General features: G+C 34.9%; 1 non-coding gene and 1 pseudogene across 1 annotated transcript; one reads left to right on the top strand and one right to left on the bottom strand.

Annotated features, from left to right (window-relative positions):
• The first annotated feature begins 86 nt into the window (after positions 1 to 86).
• Positions 87 to 2254, top strand: LOC139897722 (uncharacterized; annotated as a pseudogene).
• Positions 2255 to 5709: 3455 nt separating this feature from the next.
• Positions 5710 to 5815, bottom strand: LOC139887057 (small nucleolar RNA R71). The gene has a single exon (XR_011772907.1). It is a non-coding gene; the product is annotated as a small nucleolar RNA R71 (small nucleolar RNA).
• Between the last annotated feature and the right edge of the window lie 12050 nt (positions 5816 to 17865).

Here is a 17865-nt window from a genome sequence, read left to right as displayed (position 1 = left end):
AGACTGAAACATGTTGTATGTCAAAGCTGGACAAACATGGCTATTGAAGACCTTGAGATGTTGAACTGGCGAATGCAGAGTAAAGCATGAGCAACTCAGGAATCAATGCACCAACATCGCAATCTTTAGCGAACTATGTGTTGTTGGCAATCGTTTATGGTGCAATTTTGATCGGTAGAAAGCAAAAGATGAAGGTTAGTAACCTTCAAGCATCAAATTCACATCCCATTTCTTAATTTTTAATGCACCTGATTGTTTTCTGAATGGTGATTGCTGAAACTTCTATGGACTATAGAATTTGGGTGTTGTTTTTATATTATATTATACCAGGACATTATATAACTAGCTTGATGTATACCGAGTATGGTAATGTACAATTACCAGTTTCTAACTCTAAGAAACTTTATATATCTTCAAGTAGCTATGATCATTTTAGTATGTGTTAATCCAAACACCCATGGATGTAGCCAGAAAACTCATCAAGCACGTTTAAACTTATTCATGTTTGAGTACTATTATTTAGTCCTTGGGCTGGTAGATGTTGAGGCAAATTATCTTGGTAAATCTTCTATGATCCTAAATAAAAAATTCAACCCATTTACTTTGAACCGGTTGTTTCGTTTGTATTATATCTTAAACAGGTCACCTATAATTACTCGCTTACGATGAAAACCAACCAAAAGGATTGAAAATCGTCTAAAGTAATTTTCGATGGATATAACCTATTCTTTTCTTTCTTAAGGTTTAGGTTGATTGTCATTTGTAATAATATTTCTATGTAAATGTAATCCTAATAATATATTTTCTTGAATAGACAAATTTCCTCTGACCCATCATTCAGGTTGTCCATCTTGCCACCTTTATTACCATGATAATCTTTCATTGTATTTTGAACATGTTTATCATTATTGAAACATACCTTCAAGTAAATGATCAAATAAGTAACTGTGTATTAATACTGAGAAGTATTAAGTTGTATGTGCATTGTTGAACGGTAGTCAAGGCGCATCAGTACACATCATTAACAAGCGTTATGCTGCTCGATTGTTGGTCGATCCCACATGTCATAATTCTTACGTGGTTCTTTTTAAAGACAAAATACAAGTTCAAGAAAAATTGTAGGCGTCGTTATTTGTGTTGCTGGTCTTGTGCTCCTTGTTTTTTCAGATGTACATGCAGGAGATCGTTCACGTAAGTATATACTTTAATCACATTACATTTATCTTTAACATTTGACTTGGGTATTAGTATTTTAAGTATATTCTTACTAATGTTTGTGTTTGTTTAGAGTGTGGGAGTAACCCCATAAAGGGATATGTATTAATTGCATGGGCTACACTTTACGCCGTCTGCAATGTTAGCGAGGTAAGCAAAATAATTATGATCGGGTCTATATATGTGATGCTTTATCTCAAACGGGTCAAATAAAAAAAGCTTAGCAAAATAATAAATGAAATCAAATGGGTTGAAAGCTATTGTATATTTTTAATGCTTGCAAATAACATTTTAATATTTAGTTTGTTGTTTCAGAAGTATAATTTGTATAACAATCTATTTTTCATACACTAATTTTACTATGAATATGGACAACTATATGTTTGCGGGTCAAATCACCTTGATGTGTTTCAACGTGCAGTAAAAGGTTACCTGTTTAGGCCCGTTACTAAGCCCATTAGTTTTGCAGGAGTTTTTTGTGAAAAAAAGCTGATCAATTTGAACTATTGGCGATGTTAGGGCTGTTTGGTGCGGTTTGGAGTGGTATCCAAATGTATCCTTTTGCAGTTGCAATGTTTAGCCTTTTTGCTATTGGTGTTCCAATCCAACTAAAGGTGAGATCTTGTGTGATCTTCTTATTTATTTATTGAAAGTTTTATGCGTTTCAATAAAGCTAACGAAACACTTTTTGATTTTCCATATCAATAACCCTGTCTTTGAAGTTTGTTTTTGCTAATTTAAAATGCAGATGAGTGGATCTACAATGCTAAACTTGTCTTTGTTGACATCTGACATGTGGTCAGTTCTGATACGCATGTTTGTGTATCACGAAAAGGTTTGTACGAATAGTCGAGATTTAACGTTGAATTTTGAACGAAGCTGACCTTGATATATGTTATCAGGTTGACTGGATGTACTTTGTGGCGTTTGGTGCTGTTGCTATGGTAAATAATGTATGAATCCATGTTGATTTTGAATCTACTTGTCTGTCTATATCTTTATGTTATCGTGATAACAATTTCAGTAGTTTTTTCTGGTTGAAACCCGCAAGGTTGCGGGTATTAAACTAGTTTATATTATATTTATGTTTTACATAAACAAATCAACCTGGTTTTGAATATGTAACCTTGTTAAAATTAGAAGATAAAAATAAAAGAAAAAGGGAATATGGAAGTGAGTTTCAGATTTAAAATAAATAAAATGTCAAAGATAAAAAATAATGCAACACAAAGAACAAAAAAAATTAAAAGTTACTACAGATAAGCCAAAAGAAAATCAAGAATCTATTTCTACAAGGCAAAGTCTACAATAATGATTTTAAGTTGTAAATAATTTATCAAAAGAACAGAAAAATGGTATGATTTTTATGGGATTTTAAAGCCTGATACCTTTTGAAATTGATAAACTACTTGGGAGATTATCTTTATGGCTTGTTGAAAGCTTGAACGCAAAAGAGTTGAAACTTGATATAGGGTCGGTAAAACTTGAAATTACAAAAGAAGATGTTCATGATATCCTTAGATTCCCAAAAGGGGAAATATCTGTAGTAGCAGTAGAGATAGCGGGAATTGGTAGCAAAAGGTTAATTAACGAATTTAGAAGATTATATAAGAAAGTTCTTAGAAAAACACAAAGGATATATGTTACAAATGTTCAAGACTCAACTGTATCAGATAAGAAAAGAGGATTTAACTTAAAGTTGTAGACGATCTAACCACTAACCGTGCGATGAAAACTAACATGCCTTTCAAAAAAAAAAAAAAAAAAAAAAAAAAAAATGTTGTAGACACTAGTTTTGATAATGGCAATAATGGCAGAAGGTGTTAAAACTCAAATGTCAGTCAAAAATTCCTCCCATCAATATCTAGTTTAGATGATGTGATAAGAATTGATTGGTGTGGATATGTTCTGGAACGTTTCAAATGAAGAAAAGATAAATGGTGTGGGAATGACAACGGTTGGTGATATCGCCTATATTATACATGTTTGCACATTAATTTAAGGCGGTATTATTCTCATTTAAGCTAAATTGTGCCATATTCTAATGAATAAATTGATGTTTTATGTGTTTGGAGTTGTTGGTATGTTTTTGTAGGCAAAGCGATGAAAAAAGATGTAAAAAGGAGTTAAAGATGATGTAAGGATGAAAGCTAGAGGATTTACACATGAGGATTAAAGAGAATTCGAAGAAAGTGAAAACATCCCCATCTGTTCATTTAACCGTCATCTATCATGTTCATAAAAATTCTAGAAAACCCTAGTCTACAAAAAAGAGCCGCGGGCCATCAGAAGAGCCACCCTTTCATACAAAATAGCCCCCGACTATTTGAAAAGCCAACAACTATCATATTGAAGATTTGAATATCGAAATGTTTGAAGAAAACAATTCGAGCTGCCAGCTATGGAAACGGCGGGTACCAATAAAGTTCTAGAATGTGGAAAGAGCCGCCGGATATGCACACTAGTAGCCTGCTAAAATGGAGAAAAGCCACCGATTGTAACCAACAAACGCTGGCTCGAAAGGAATTCGGATTTTTGGGATTTTTGCCCTATAAAATAAAGATATCAGCTGTAGTGTTTTGTATCACCTTTTAATTCAGTTCAATTTAGTTTGTTTAGTTTTCTATCAAGATAATTAGGGTTTTACTTTTCAAGTCTTCATGGATTCTAATATCCCAACACTTTGTTCTTAATTTTTTTTTTGATGTATTTCTTATTTATATTTAATGTTTACTTTGATTTATTCTTTAATATTTATATTTATTTCAATTCTATTTATAATTCATTGTTTGATTGTTAATTTTAACTACATGATGAGCTATGTTAGTATTCACTTGGTATTAACATGAACCCTAGTTAGGATTAATGACTATTTTTACAGTGTTATTATAAATTGTATGGGTTACAATTCATATGTTTGAGTAAAGATCCATTGATTATCTAGAGATTGAGAGAGAATTGTATTTGTAGGTAAAGGATAAGATTAATAAACCTAGTTATACCAAATAATTACCTCTTACTAGTTTTTTCAGTATGTCAAGCTAGGTAGTTATATTTATTAATGAATATGACCCATTTGAAGATAATAAATTCACTAGTATACACCTAAGTCTTGAAATCTTGATGAACTTTACAACACATTATTATGTCTCTCCCATGTATGAAGTTGGTGATTTAATGAACCTAGTTAAGTCAAACGCTCAAATCATAATTATCAACCTAATCCATGTTAAGATATCATTTTGCTGGTTGATCTGACTAAGTAACTCGATATTTGAACTAAAGTACCACTCATTTAACTAAACTATTATCTAAGATTAATCCATAGCTAAAGGGATTGTGAAAGTCCAGGTGAATACATTTTTATTATATTATTTATTTTATTTCTATTTAATTGTTGTTTTAGTTTAATCAACTCCCCCCAAATCAGCTGCTACACCTTTATTCAACAAAACTTAATTGCCATACTTTCTATCGGATGAACTTAACTTACCTGCTACCTATTACTACCATGATCAAGATTATAACCTGTAGTGTGTGCTAGTACTTAGTTAGTTAGTTCTGCTTAATAAATTTAAGAGTAGATTCTGCATATCAAACTTTTTGGCGTCGCTGTCGGGGAGTGCGTGTCAATTTTTTTTGTTTTATTTTTATGTTGGTAGTTGAAACATACCAATCTATATTTAAGATAAGATTGTTTAAGGGTTAGTAGTGTCTAGGATGCTTTAATCCGGACAATTGGTTGTTGGATATTCTGAACAGTCACCAATTATATTGGGACCAAAAGGATCCTGCCACTCCGTGCAACTTGGTTGTTATCTTAAACAACAAAAATTTGTCTGAATGTATTGATTAGTTGATCAAGGACCACGCTTTCGTTGTTTTTTTATTCATTTTGTTGAAGCCAATTTTTACAAAAAATTTTATTTTATTTTCATTTATTTTATGTTCTTTTCAGTGTATGACCCGTTCATCCGAGAGTGAGCCGGTCAACCCATTTAGTTGTCTCGAAAGTCTTTTTCACACTAACCATAAGAGAAAAGAATCTCACACACCCAAGGTGTCTAGTGAGGAGGATACTGTCACTAAAGAGTCAAAAAGCATTTCAACTAAGGAAAGTGCAACAATGGCCGATCAAAGTATGGAAGCACTCATGAAAGCCAACCATCAAGGACATGGATCTGCAATTACTAAATCCGAGATTAAGATTGAGTTTGAAAACAAAGGACAATTTCTGCATATGATTTGTGACCAATGCGAGTTTAGCATAAATGCAAGAGAAGATGCAAACATTTACATATATTCATCGGGATATGTACATTGTTCAAGTTAAAAGCTGTTGAGGATGAAGTTGTTTACCTATGTATCTTTCCACGGACTTTGAAAGGAGAAGCTAAAGACTGGTTAGAATCTCTTACTGAAGGAGAAATCAAAACATGGGGAGAAATGGTAAATAAGTTCTTAGAAAGATTCTTTATTGCTTCAAAGACTGCCAACTGCAAGCTGAGATTACTCAATTCATGCAAAAGAAGAGTGAAACTTTCTATGAAGCATGGACTAAATTCGGTAAGATGATGAGAATTTGTACACAACATGAGTTATCTACTTTTTTAAAAAAGCAAATTTTCTATAAAGGAGCTAATATTGCTACAAGGAAAGAGTTTGATACTGCTGGCTGCTGGAGGATCAATTATGAGAAAGACACATGATCAAAGAAAAATGTTGAAAGGCGCATCCCGAGGTTTTTCCAACAAAATGGGTGAAAAATGATCGTGAAAAATATAAAGCGCCCATAACAATCGCAAACGATGCGGTTGAGCTTGGAGAGCACAAGTTTAACCCTCATGACCAATCCAAAGTGAAGTTGTCAACCAACAAAAAGGAGGAGCTGTTCAACATAAAAAAATTCAAGTGAAAAACGAGGTGGTCGAAGCAATTATTGATACGGGAAGTGAGAAGAATCCAATATCAGCTAGTCTCGTGCAACGATTGGGTTTAGAAACCACGCCACATCCTCGTCTGTACACTTTGGGATGGATACAAAAAGGGACCGATACAAAAGTAACCCGACAATGTAAGTTATATTTTGCAATTTCCAATCAATTCATAGATGAGGTTACATGTGAAGTTGTCCCGTTAGATATTTGCCAAGTTTTGATACCTATTTCCGGCTACCGGCTAGTGTCAACAAGTATCGGCACATTATCTAGAACTGTTCATGATGAGGTGGATTGCAAATTGATGTTTACCCTCGGGACAAATATCCCTGCATATCCGGAACACGGTCTGAGTACCGTGGGTGGCTTAATCAATCTTTCAGAACCAAACTGTGAGGTGGTCCGTCTAGTGCTCTTCGGCTATGTGATCAAGTTCTAGAGTGAGAAAGTACTGTGTGAGACAGAAAGTGTGTTCTCTGTCACCAGTCCATGTGTCTAAAAAGTTATGGCCCAGGTGGCCTATTTATAGGTGTGAGAGGTCTTGAATGTTCAAAGATACACGTGTCACTTTATTAGTGGTTACTTTATACTAAACATACGTAACCGACTTTGAGCTTTATGCTGATGTGGCATATACTGCTCACGTGCTCATTACGTTGATATTTAGGGTTTATGCATTTGATGCGACCTGCGGGGCTTACGCAAGGCGTTGGGCGGCTGAGTGTTATTTATCATAATTTCATGAACGGAGAATGTTGGACGTATAATTACTAATTTTTCCTTTTAATGCTATTATATTGCCATCTACTTATGCTTTCCAGTATTTGACTAACATTTTATGTGTGCAAACCACGGTGTACATCATTAAGTCCCCCAGTTTGATGTCTTTATTTTGTAAAAATAAAGATATCAAACTTTTTAAAAGAAAATAAAGTATTTCACTGACTTGACCTTACCATGTGTAATTATTTTGGAGGCTGGTTTGACAAAAAAAACTTTTTAAATTTTAAACCAAATCGAAATTGTAAAGATTTGTTTATATTTTCAATCTACATATTTTCAATCTACGATTAATTTGATATCTCCAAATTTTAACCGCCTTTTCAATTTCTTTTTACTTTTCGCAAATATCTTTCAAGAAACCTAAGTTTTTTTTACCTACAAAATTCCCTCTCATTTCTCTTTGTCTTCTTTCATATCACCTCTTTACTTACTCCATGGATGTCACAGATGTTGCTGATGTTCGTTCTTATGTTAATAGGATCGTTTTGGATACCCTTTGTCGACAATACCACTGTTTATTTAGCACTGATGCTATTATTCCTCTCCTGCAAGATCGTGCATCTCATCCCCCAACTGGGAAAGTTGTTGTTTATGCTTATGCCTTTTCCCATGGCAATTTATGATTTTCCTTTACTGAATTCTTTTTAGAAACCTGCAATTTTATTGTGTTAGCGTTGGTCAATTTGAGCCTTTATCGCTTCGGAAGATTATAATATTTGAAATGTATTGTCACACGCTTGGAATTACTACTTCTATTCGCATTTTTCTCATCTCGTTCATCTAGATTCTTGCGAAAAAGGGTGGTTTCGCTTTGATAAGTGTTATAGTCTTTTTAACGATTGGCCCAAATACTTGTTTTTCAATAACAACGATGAGATTTCCAATTTTTCACAAACACCCGTTATTGGCGTATCAACCCTATTCCTTATACAATTATCTATGAGAGGTTATCTGAGTGAAAACTCTTAAATACTATTAAAGCAAATCGAATTTCTGATCGTCGTTATTCTGAACATTTGATGTCTCACATCAATGAGTATTGACTAGAAGAATGAGCATGGTTTTTCCATAATTCTTCTTAATAACAAAAGTTTGATCATTTTCTCTTTTCTCTGCAGTTGTTATTCTTCTTCTCTTTTTATTAATTATCTATTATTTATTGCAAAAATTTCTCCTATCGCTACCACGCGTCATGAGAATTACGGCTCTCTTCGTTTTGCATCAAAACCCATTATTGAAGAAGATCATAATTGTAATGACCTGCCAAAATCGCTATTGACGCGGTATAATAACTAACGGTCCCACATCGAGGTTATGCCCTCTATATTTAACATTTTGATAAAGTTTACATTCATTAATAAAAGAGTTTTCCAAACATGGGCAATTACAAAGAATAGCCAATTCCCGAAGTAAATAAGTTGCTAAGTGATATTGCTAAAAAGTCACATTTTTACATCGGTATTAAGGCCCAGAAATGATAAAGTTCCAAGATTTATCGCTAAAATACTCGTTTTGTCGGTTAAAATTGAAGATCAAAAAATTACAAAGATGATGCAAAAAGAATCAAGCGAAACAGAGCTAAAACGAAGATTCTAGAGCGGAAACGGTGAAAGACAAGTTACGACCCCGGAAACCAAGTTACGACCCCGAGAACGAGCAAGACGATCCAAGCAAACAGCAAGACCAGAAGCAAAACCGGCCTGCCACACCGGTCTACCATTGTGGAGCCGGCCTGCCACATGACTCGACCACCGGCCACAGGAAACAGCCTAGGCAAACGGCTTGCATGGTACCGGCCACCCACGCCGGATTGCCAGGCCGTCCTGCCAACCGTTTTCCAGCCAAAATTCATCTATCAAAGGGGTCATTTGTCATCCATTTTTACACACACTTCAATTCACTTCTTTCTCTCTATCTCTCTCTTTATACAATAATTAGTCATACTTTAAAGGTATTCGACTCCGAAGAGTGGGAAAATTATTTTCCGGAGAAGAATGCCTAAGACTGTATTAGGAGCGGTCTGGAGTTTGAGGTTGTCACTTTTGTATTTTTGGATGTAACACCCCAGCTTAACATGACCACAATATTGTCCGCTTTGCTCGCAGGTGCACGACTTTTTTTTGGAAACCACACACGAGAATCACTTTCCCAGGAGGTTACCCATCCTGGTAGTGTTCTCGCCCGAGCACGCTTAACCACAATGTACTCATACTTCTGCTCAGCCTGTGGTCCCAAAACGCGTTGTGTCATTTAAGCGTGAGTATTACCTTATAATCCCATGATCACTCATGTCCATGGGCGATGTGGGATTTGCCTAGGGTGTTACATTCACCCCCCCTTAGGGAATCATCTGTAGTGACTCGAACTTTTCCATGTTGATATATATATTAAATGAAATTGTTATTTACATGATTAAGTGTTTCCAACATGTTAAGCAATCAAACTTGTTAAGACTTGATTAATTGAAATAGGTTTCATATAGATAATTGACCACCCAAGTGGACCGGTGATTCACGAACGTTAAAACTTGTAAAAACTATACGATGACATATATATGGTTATATATATAGTTAACATGATTTTATTATAAGTATGTATCTCATTAGGTATTTTAACAATGAGTTATATACATAAAAATGAGACTATTAATTTAAGAAACTCGAAAACGATATATATAACGATTATCGTTATAACAACGTCTTACTAGGTACATATGAATCATATTAAGATATTGATACACTTGGTTAATTATGTTAAATATATTATTAAGTGTATTAACAATGAAATACATATGTAAAAATAAGACTACTAACTTAATGATTTCGAAACGAGACATATATGTAACGATTATCGTTGTAACGACATTTAACTGTATATACATCATACTAAGATATATTATATATCATAATATCATGATAATATAACAATTTAACATCTCATTTGTTATAATAAACAATGGGTTAACAACATTCAACAAGATCGTTAACCTAAAGGTTTCAAAACAACATTTACATGTAACGACTAACGATGACTTACCGACTCAGTTAAAATGTATATACATGTAGTGTTTTAATATTTATTCATACACTTTTGAAAGACTTCAAGACACTTATCAAAATACTTCTACTAAACAAAAATGCTTACAATTACATCCTCGTTCAGTTTCATCAACAATTCTACTCGTATGCACCCGTATTCGTACTCGTACAATACACAGCTTTTAGATGTATGTACTATTGGTATATACACTCCAATGATCAGCTCTTAGCAGCCCATGTGAGTCATCTAACACATGTGGGAACCATCATTTGGCAACTAGCATGAAATATCTCATAAAATTACAAAAATATGAGTAATCATTCATGACTTATTTACATGAAAACAAAATTACATATCCTTTATATCTAATCCATACACCAATGACCAAAAACACCTACAAACACTTTCATTCTTCAATTTTCTTCATCTAATTGATCTCTCTCAAGTTCTATCTTCAAGTTCTAAGTGTTCTTCATAAATTCCAAAAGTTCTAGTTTCATAAAATCAAGAATACTTCCAAGATTGCAAGTTTACTTCCAAGTTTTCTAAATCCATTCCAAGTAATCATCCAAGATCAGGAAACCTTTGTTACTTATAGTAGGTTATCTTTCTAATACAAGGTAATAATCATATTCAAACTTTAATTCAATTTATATAACTATAACAATCTTATTTCGAGTGGAAATCTTACTTGAAATTGTTTTCGTGTCATGATTCTGCTTCAAGAACTTTCAAGCCATCCAAGGATCCTTTGAAGCTAGATCTATTTTTCTCATTTCCAGTAGGTTTATCCAAGGAACTTGAGGTAGTAATGATGTTCATAACATCATTCGATTCATACATATAAAGCTATCTTATTCGAAGGTTTAAACTTGTAATCACTAGAACATAGTTTAGTTAATTCTAAACTTGTTCGCAAATAAAAGTTAATCCTTCTAACTTGACTTTTAAAATCAACTAAACACATGTTCTATATCTATATGATATGCTAACTTAATGATTTAAAACCTGGAAACACGAAAAACACCGTAAAACCGGATTTACGCCGTCGTAGTAACACCGCGGGCTGTTTTGGGTTAGTTAATTAAAAACTATGATAAACTTTGATTTAAAAGTTGTTATTCTGAGAAAATGATTTTTATTATGAACATGAAACTATATCCAAAAATTATGGTTAAACTCAAAGTGGAAGTATGTTTTCTAAAATGGTCATCTAGACGTCGTTCTTTCGACTGAAATGACTACCTTTACAAAAATGAGTTGTAACTTATTTTTCCGACTATAAACCTATACTTTTTCTGTTTAGATTCATAAAATAGAGTTCAATATGAAACCATAGCAATTTGATTCACTCAAAACGGATTTAAAATGAAGAAGTTAGGGGTAAAACAAGATTGGATAATTTTTCTCATTTTAGCTACGTGAAAATTGGTAACAAATCTATTCCAACCATAACTTAATCAACTTGTATTGTATATTATGTAATCTTGAGATACCATAGAAACGTATACAATGTTTCGACCTATCATGTCGACACATCTATATATATTTCGGAACAACCATAGACACTCTATATGTGAATCTTGGAGTTTGCTGTACAGGGTTGAGGTTGATTCCAAAATATATATAGTTTGAGTTGTGATCAATACTGAGATACGTATACACTGGGTCGTGGATTGATTCAAGATAATATTTATCGATTTATTTCTGTACATCTAACTGTGGACAACTAGTTGTAGGTTACTAACGAGGACAGCTGACTTAATAAACTTAAAACATCAAAATATATTAAAAGTGTTGTAAATATATTTTGAACATACTTTGATATATATGTATATATTGTTATAGGTTCGTGAATCAAGCAGTGGCCAAGTCTTACTTTCCGACGAAGTAAAAATCTGTGAAAGTGAGTTATAGTCCCACTTTTAAAATCTAATATTTTTGGGATGAGAATACATGCAGGTTTTATAAATGATTTACAAAATAGACACAAGTACGTGAAACTACATTCTATGGTTGAATTATCGAAATCGAATATGCCCCTTTTTATTAAGTCTGGTAATCTAAGAATTAGGGAACAGACACCCTAATTGACGCGAATCCTAAAGATAGATCTATTGGGCCTAACAAACCCCATCCAAAGTACCAGATGCTTTAGTACTTCGAAATTTATATCATATCCGAAGGGTGTCCCGGAATGATGGGGATATTCTTATATATGCATCTTGTTAATGTCGGTTACCAGGTGTTCACCATATGAATGATTTTTATCTCTATGTATGGGATGTATATTGAAATATGAAATCTTGTGGTCTATTGTTACGATTTGATATATATAGGTTAAATCTATAACTCACCAACATTTTTGTTGACGTTTAAAGCATGTTTATTCTCAGGTGAATATTAAGAGCTTCCGCTGTCGCTTACTTAAATAAGGACGAGATTTGGAGTCCATGCTTGTATGATATTGTGTAAAAACTGCATTCAAGAAACTTATTTCGTTGCAACATATTTGTATTGTAACCATTATGTAATGGTCGCGTGTAAACATGATATTTTAGATTATCATTATTTGATAATCTACGTAAAGCTTTTTAAACCTTTATTGATGAAATAAAGGTTAGGGTTTGTTTTAAAATGAATGCAGTCTTTGAAAAACGTCTCATATAGAGGTCAAAACCTCGCAACGAAATCAATTAATATGGAACATTTTTAATCAATAAGAACGGGACATTTCAGTTGGTATCCGAGCGTTGGTCTTAGAGAACCAGAAAATTTGCATTAGTGTGTCTTATCGAGTTTGTTAGGATACATTAGTGAGTCTGGACTTCGACCGTGTTTTCTTTAAAATTGATTGCTTAACATTTTTGTTGGAAACTATATATTATTAACATGTATATATTATGTGATATATTAATCTCTTAACATGTTTGATATTGTGTGATAGATGTCTACCTCTAGCACAAATCCCATTGACTCACCTAATAATAACGAAGAGTCGAATATATATTGGACTGATTCACAAGTTCCCGAAGAGGAACCGGAAGAAGAATCAGAACCGGAAGAAGAATCAGAACCGGAAGAGGAGGAACCGGAGGAGGAAATAGAACCGGTGGGGGAAATAATAAAACGGTTAAGTAAAAGAAAATCCTCAACCAACCGACCAAGGTTAATTATGGTCAATGGTGTTTCCGCCAAGGAAGCAAAATATTGGGAGGATTACCAATTCTTCGATGAATCGGATTCTGACGAGAATTCCGATGATGTTATAGAAATTACCCCAACTGAATTTAAAAAAGCAAAAGAAAATAATAAGGGAAAGGGCATAAAAATAGAGAAATCTAATTCCAACCCCGATGAACTTTATATGTATCGTCAACCCCCGAAGTCCTTAAGTTGTAACAATGACCCGGGAACCTCTAAACCACCAGGTTTTTCTAAACCGTTATGGAAAACGACAGCTAGTATTAGGGGAACATCATATATCCCTAGAAACTTGGAAAAACGAACCAAAACCGAAGAAGAAGAAACGAGCGAGTCGGAATAAGATAGTTGTATTCGTGTGGTGTAATATATGTAATATAGTGTGCTTATGCTTTATGATATATGTAAAAATTGCTTGTATTAATAAGTATTTTTTTATGAATCTAACTCTTGTCTATTTTACAGTTTAAAAACACAAAATGGATAGACAACCCAATATTTTAAGAGACCTACCTGGAGACATGATTGATGAAATCCTGTCTAGAGTCGGTCAGAATTCCTCGGCACAACTATTTAAGGCGAGATCAGTTTGTAAGACATTCGAAGAACGTTCCAAGAATGTCTTGGTTTATAAGAGACTTTCGTTTGAAAGATGGGGGATATCACATTGGGAAACCCATAAGTTACGATGTGTTTACTTTGACGCATATATTGCGGGGAACCCAAATGCTATTTTACGCAACGGGTTAAGAAATTATTTTGACTCAATGTATCCGAATATAGGACTTCATGATTTAGAAAAAGCGGCTAACATGCAACATAAAGAAGCATGCTATGCTTACGGGTTAGTAATGTTCTCTTCTCACCAAAGTGAGAAAAAGAACATCGGGCTACAACTATTAAACAAAACGTTCCCACAAGTGACGGAGTCGGTAATTGGGGTAAGAAATGAGGTTTTTAGGTAATTACGAGACTGTTGGTCATTACGTAACCCTCGTCCCTTTGACGATGTTACAACACGCTATCTTATCAACGGCCATAATGGTTATGTTCCACAAGACCAAGGATGGGAAGTAGTCCTAGTAAAACCAGAATGCATGACTTGTTTCTGGACGTATGAATTATGTTTCTTTATTGCCTTTGTTGAACGACTTGTGTACTAGCTAGAATTATCTTCACAACTATCTTGTATCAAAGTTATTGTGTGCTATATTTCATGCTTTATGTAAAATAAGCGGTATTGTAAGTTTGTAAAATATTATATAAAAGTTTGAACGCGAAATATTATTATAATCAGTTTTTCATATAGAATTGTAGTAGTTGAATTGTATATTAGCTACTAAGTATGAACTTAACGGGTAGGTACTACCCGAATTTAAACTTATAAAACGCTAATATGAAGAAAAAGATTTTATAAATGAGTTCATATTATGCTACGAAATACTATTAACTACTCTTAATATTCTGTATGATTAACTTGTTCCATTTGAATATTTTGAAGGAAATAGCACCGACTACTTGACACACCGTGAATATGAATGAAGAGGAATTCCGTACTTTTCTAGCTTCAAACATAGCCGCAGTACAGGCTGCGCTACATACCAACAATAACCTTGGATCTAGCAGTACAGGAAATCGTGTAGGATGCACCTACAAAGAATTCACTGCCTGCAATCCTTTGGAATTTGATGGAACCGAAGGACCGATCAGATTGAAACGGTGGACCGAGAAGTTCGAATCGGTGTTTGCCATAAGTAAGTGTACTGAAGAGGACAAAGTGAAGTACGCTACGCATACCTTCACAGGTTCTGCGTTAACATGGTGGAATACTTATCTAGAGCAAGTGGGACAAGATGATGCGTACGCACTACCGTGGTCAGCATTCAAGCACTTGATGAACGAGAAGTACCGTCCCAGAACCGAGGTCAATAAGCTCAAGACAGAACTTAGAGGGTTACGAACCCAAGGATTTGATATTACCACGTACGAAAGACGATTCACAGAATTGTGCCTATTGTGTCCAGGAGCGTTCGAAGATGAGGAAGAGAAGATCGACGCGTTTGTGAAAGGATTACCGGAAAGAATCCAAGAAGATATAAGTTCACACGAGCCCGCCTCCATACAACAGGCATGTAGAATGGCTCACAAACTAGTGAACCAGATTGAGGAAAGAATTAAAGAACAGACGGCTGAAGAGGCCAATGTGAAGCAAGTCAAAAGAAAGTGGGAGGAAAACGGTGATAAGAATCACCAATACAACAACAACAGTAGCAACTACAACAATCGTCCCAACAACAATAACAACCGCAACAACAACAACAATTAGAAGCAGCTATGCCAAAGGTGTGAAAAGTATCACTCGGGATTCTGCACCAAATTTTGCAACAAGTGTAAAAGAAATGGTCATAGCGCGGTGAAGTGTGAGGTCTACAGACCAGGGGTTAACAGAACGAAAGGAACAAATGGTGTCAGAACGAGTAATGGCGGAACAAGTAGTGTCGGAGAAAGTTATGCCAATGTAGTTTGTTATAAATGTGGAAAACCAGGCCACATTATTAGAAATTGCCCGAACCAGGAGAACACGAATGGACAAGGCCGCGGAAGAGTTTTCAATATTAATGCGGCAGAGGCACAGGAAGACCCGGAGCTTGTTACGGGTACGTTTCTTATTGACAGTAAATCTGCTTACGTTTTATTTGATTCGGGTGCGGATAGAAGCTATATGAGTAGAGATTTTTGTGCTAAATTAAGTTGTCCATTGACGCCGTTGGATAGTAAATTTTTACTCGAATTAGCAAATGGTAAATTAATTTCAGCAGATAATATATGTCGGAATCGAGAAATTAAACTGGTTAGCGAAACATTTAAGATTGACTTGATACCAGTAGAGTTAGGGTGTTTTGATGTGATAATCGGTATGGACTGGTTGAAAGAAGTGAAAGCAGAGATCGTTTGTTACAAAAATGCAATTCGCATTATACGAGAAAAAGGAAAACCCTTAATAGTGTACGGAGAAAAGGGCAACACAAAGCTACATCTTATTAGTAATTTGAAGGCACAAAAACTAATAAGAAAAGGTTGCTATGCTGTTCTAGCACATGTCGAGAAAGTACAAACTGAAGAAAAGAGCATCAATGATGTTCCCGTCGGAAAAGAATTTCCCGATGTATTTCCGAAAGAATTACCGGGATTACCCCCACATCGATCCGTTGAATTTCAAATAGATCTTGTACCAGGAGCTGCACCAATAGCTCATGCTCCTTACAGACTCGCACCCAGCGAGATGAAAGAACTGCATAGCCAATTACAAGAACTTTTAGAGCGTGGTTTCATTCGACCAAGCACATCACCGTGGGGAGCTCCTGTTTTGTTTGTCAAGAAGAAAGATGGTACATTCAGGTTGTGTATCGACTACCGAGAGTTGAACAAACTTACCATCAAGAACCGCTACCCACTACCGAGAATCGACGACTTATTTGATCAACTACAAGGCTCGTCTGTTTATTCAAAGATTGACTTACGTTCCGGGTATCATCAAATGCGGGTGAAAGAAGATGATATTCCAAAGACTGCTTTCAGAACACGTTACGGTCATTACGAGTTTATGGTCATGCCGTTTGGTTTAACTAATGCACCAGCTGTGTTCATGGACCTTATGAACCGAGTGTGTGGACCATACCTTGACAAGTTTGTCATTGTTTTCATTGATGACATACTTATTTACTCAAAGAATGACCAAGAACACGGTGAACATTTGAGAAAGGTGTTAGAAGTATTGAGGAAGGAAGAATTGTACGCTAAATTTTCAAAGTGTGCATTTTGGTTGGAAGAAGTTCAATTCCTCGGTCACATAGTGAACAAAAAAGGTATTAAGGTGGATCCGGCAAAGATAGAAACTGTTGAAAAGTGGGAAACCCCGAAAACTCCGAAACACATACGCCAGTTTTTAGGACTAGCTGGTTACTACAGAAGGTTCATCCAAGACTTTTCCAGAATAGCAAAACCCTTGATTGCATTAACGCATAAAGGGAAGAAATTTGAATGGAAGGATGAACAAGAGAAAGGGTTTCAGTTATTGAAGAAAAAGCTAACTACGACACCTATATTGTCATTGCCTGAAGGGAATGATGATTTTGTGATTTATTGTGATGCATCAAAGCAAGGTCTCGGTTGTGTATTAATGCAACGAACGAAGGTGATTGCTTATGCGTCTAGACAATTGAAGATTCACGAGAAAAATTATACGACGCATGATTTGGAATTAGGCGCGGTTGTTTTTGCATTAAAGACTTGGAGGCACTACTTATATGGGGTCAAAAGTATTATATATACCGACCACAAAAGTCTTCAACACATATTTAATCAGAAACAACTGAATATGAGGCAGCATAGGTGGATTGAATTGTTGAATGATTACGACTTTGAGATTCGTTACCACCCAGGGAAGGCAAATATGGTAGCCGATGCCTTGTGCAGGAAGGACAGAGAACCCATTCGAGTAAAATCTATGAATATAATGATTCACAATAACCTTACTACTCAAATAAAGGAGGCGCAACAAGGAGTTTTAAAAGAGGGAAATTTAAAGGATTGAATACCTAAAGGATCGGAGAAGCATCTTAATATTTGAGAAGACGGAACCCGGTATAGGGCTGAAAGGATTTGGGTACCAAAATTTGGAGATATG

This window comes from Rutidosis leptorrhynchoides, chromosome 1 (assembly GCF_046630445.1).
Source record: "Rutidosis leptorrhynchoides isolate AG116_Rl617_1_P2 chromosome 1, CSIRO_AGI_Rlap_v1, whole genome shotgun sequence".
NCBI lineage: Eukaryota > Viridiplantae > Streptophyta > Magnoliopsida > Asterales > Asteraceae > Rutidosis > Rutidosis leptorrhynchoides.
The sequence above is the reverse complement of the archived record's forward strand: the minus strand, read 5'-3'. Positions and strand labels throughout refer to the sequence as shown.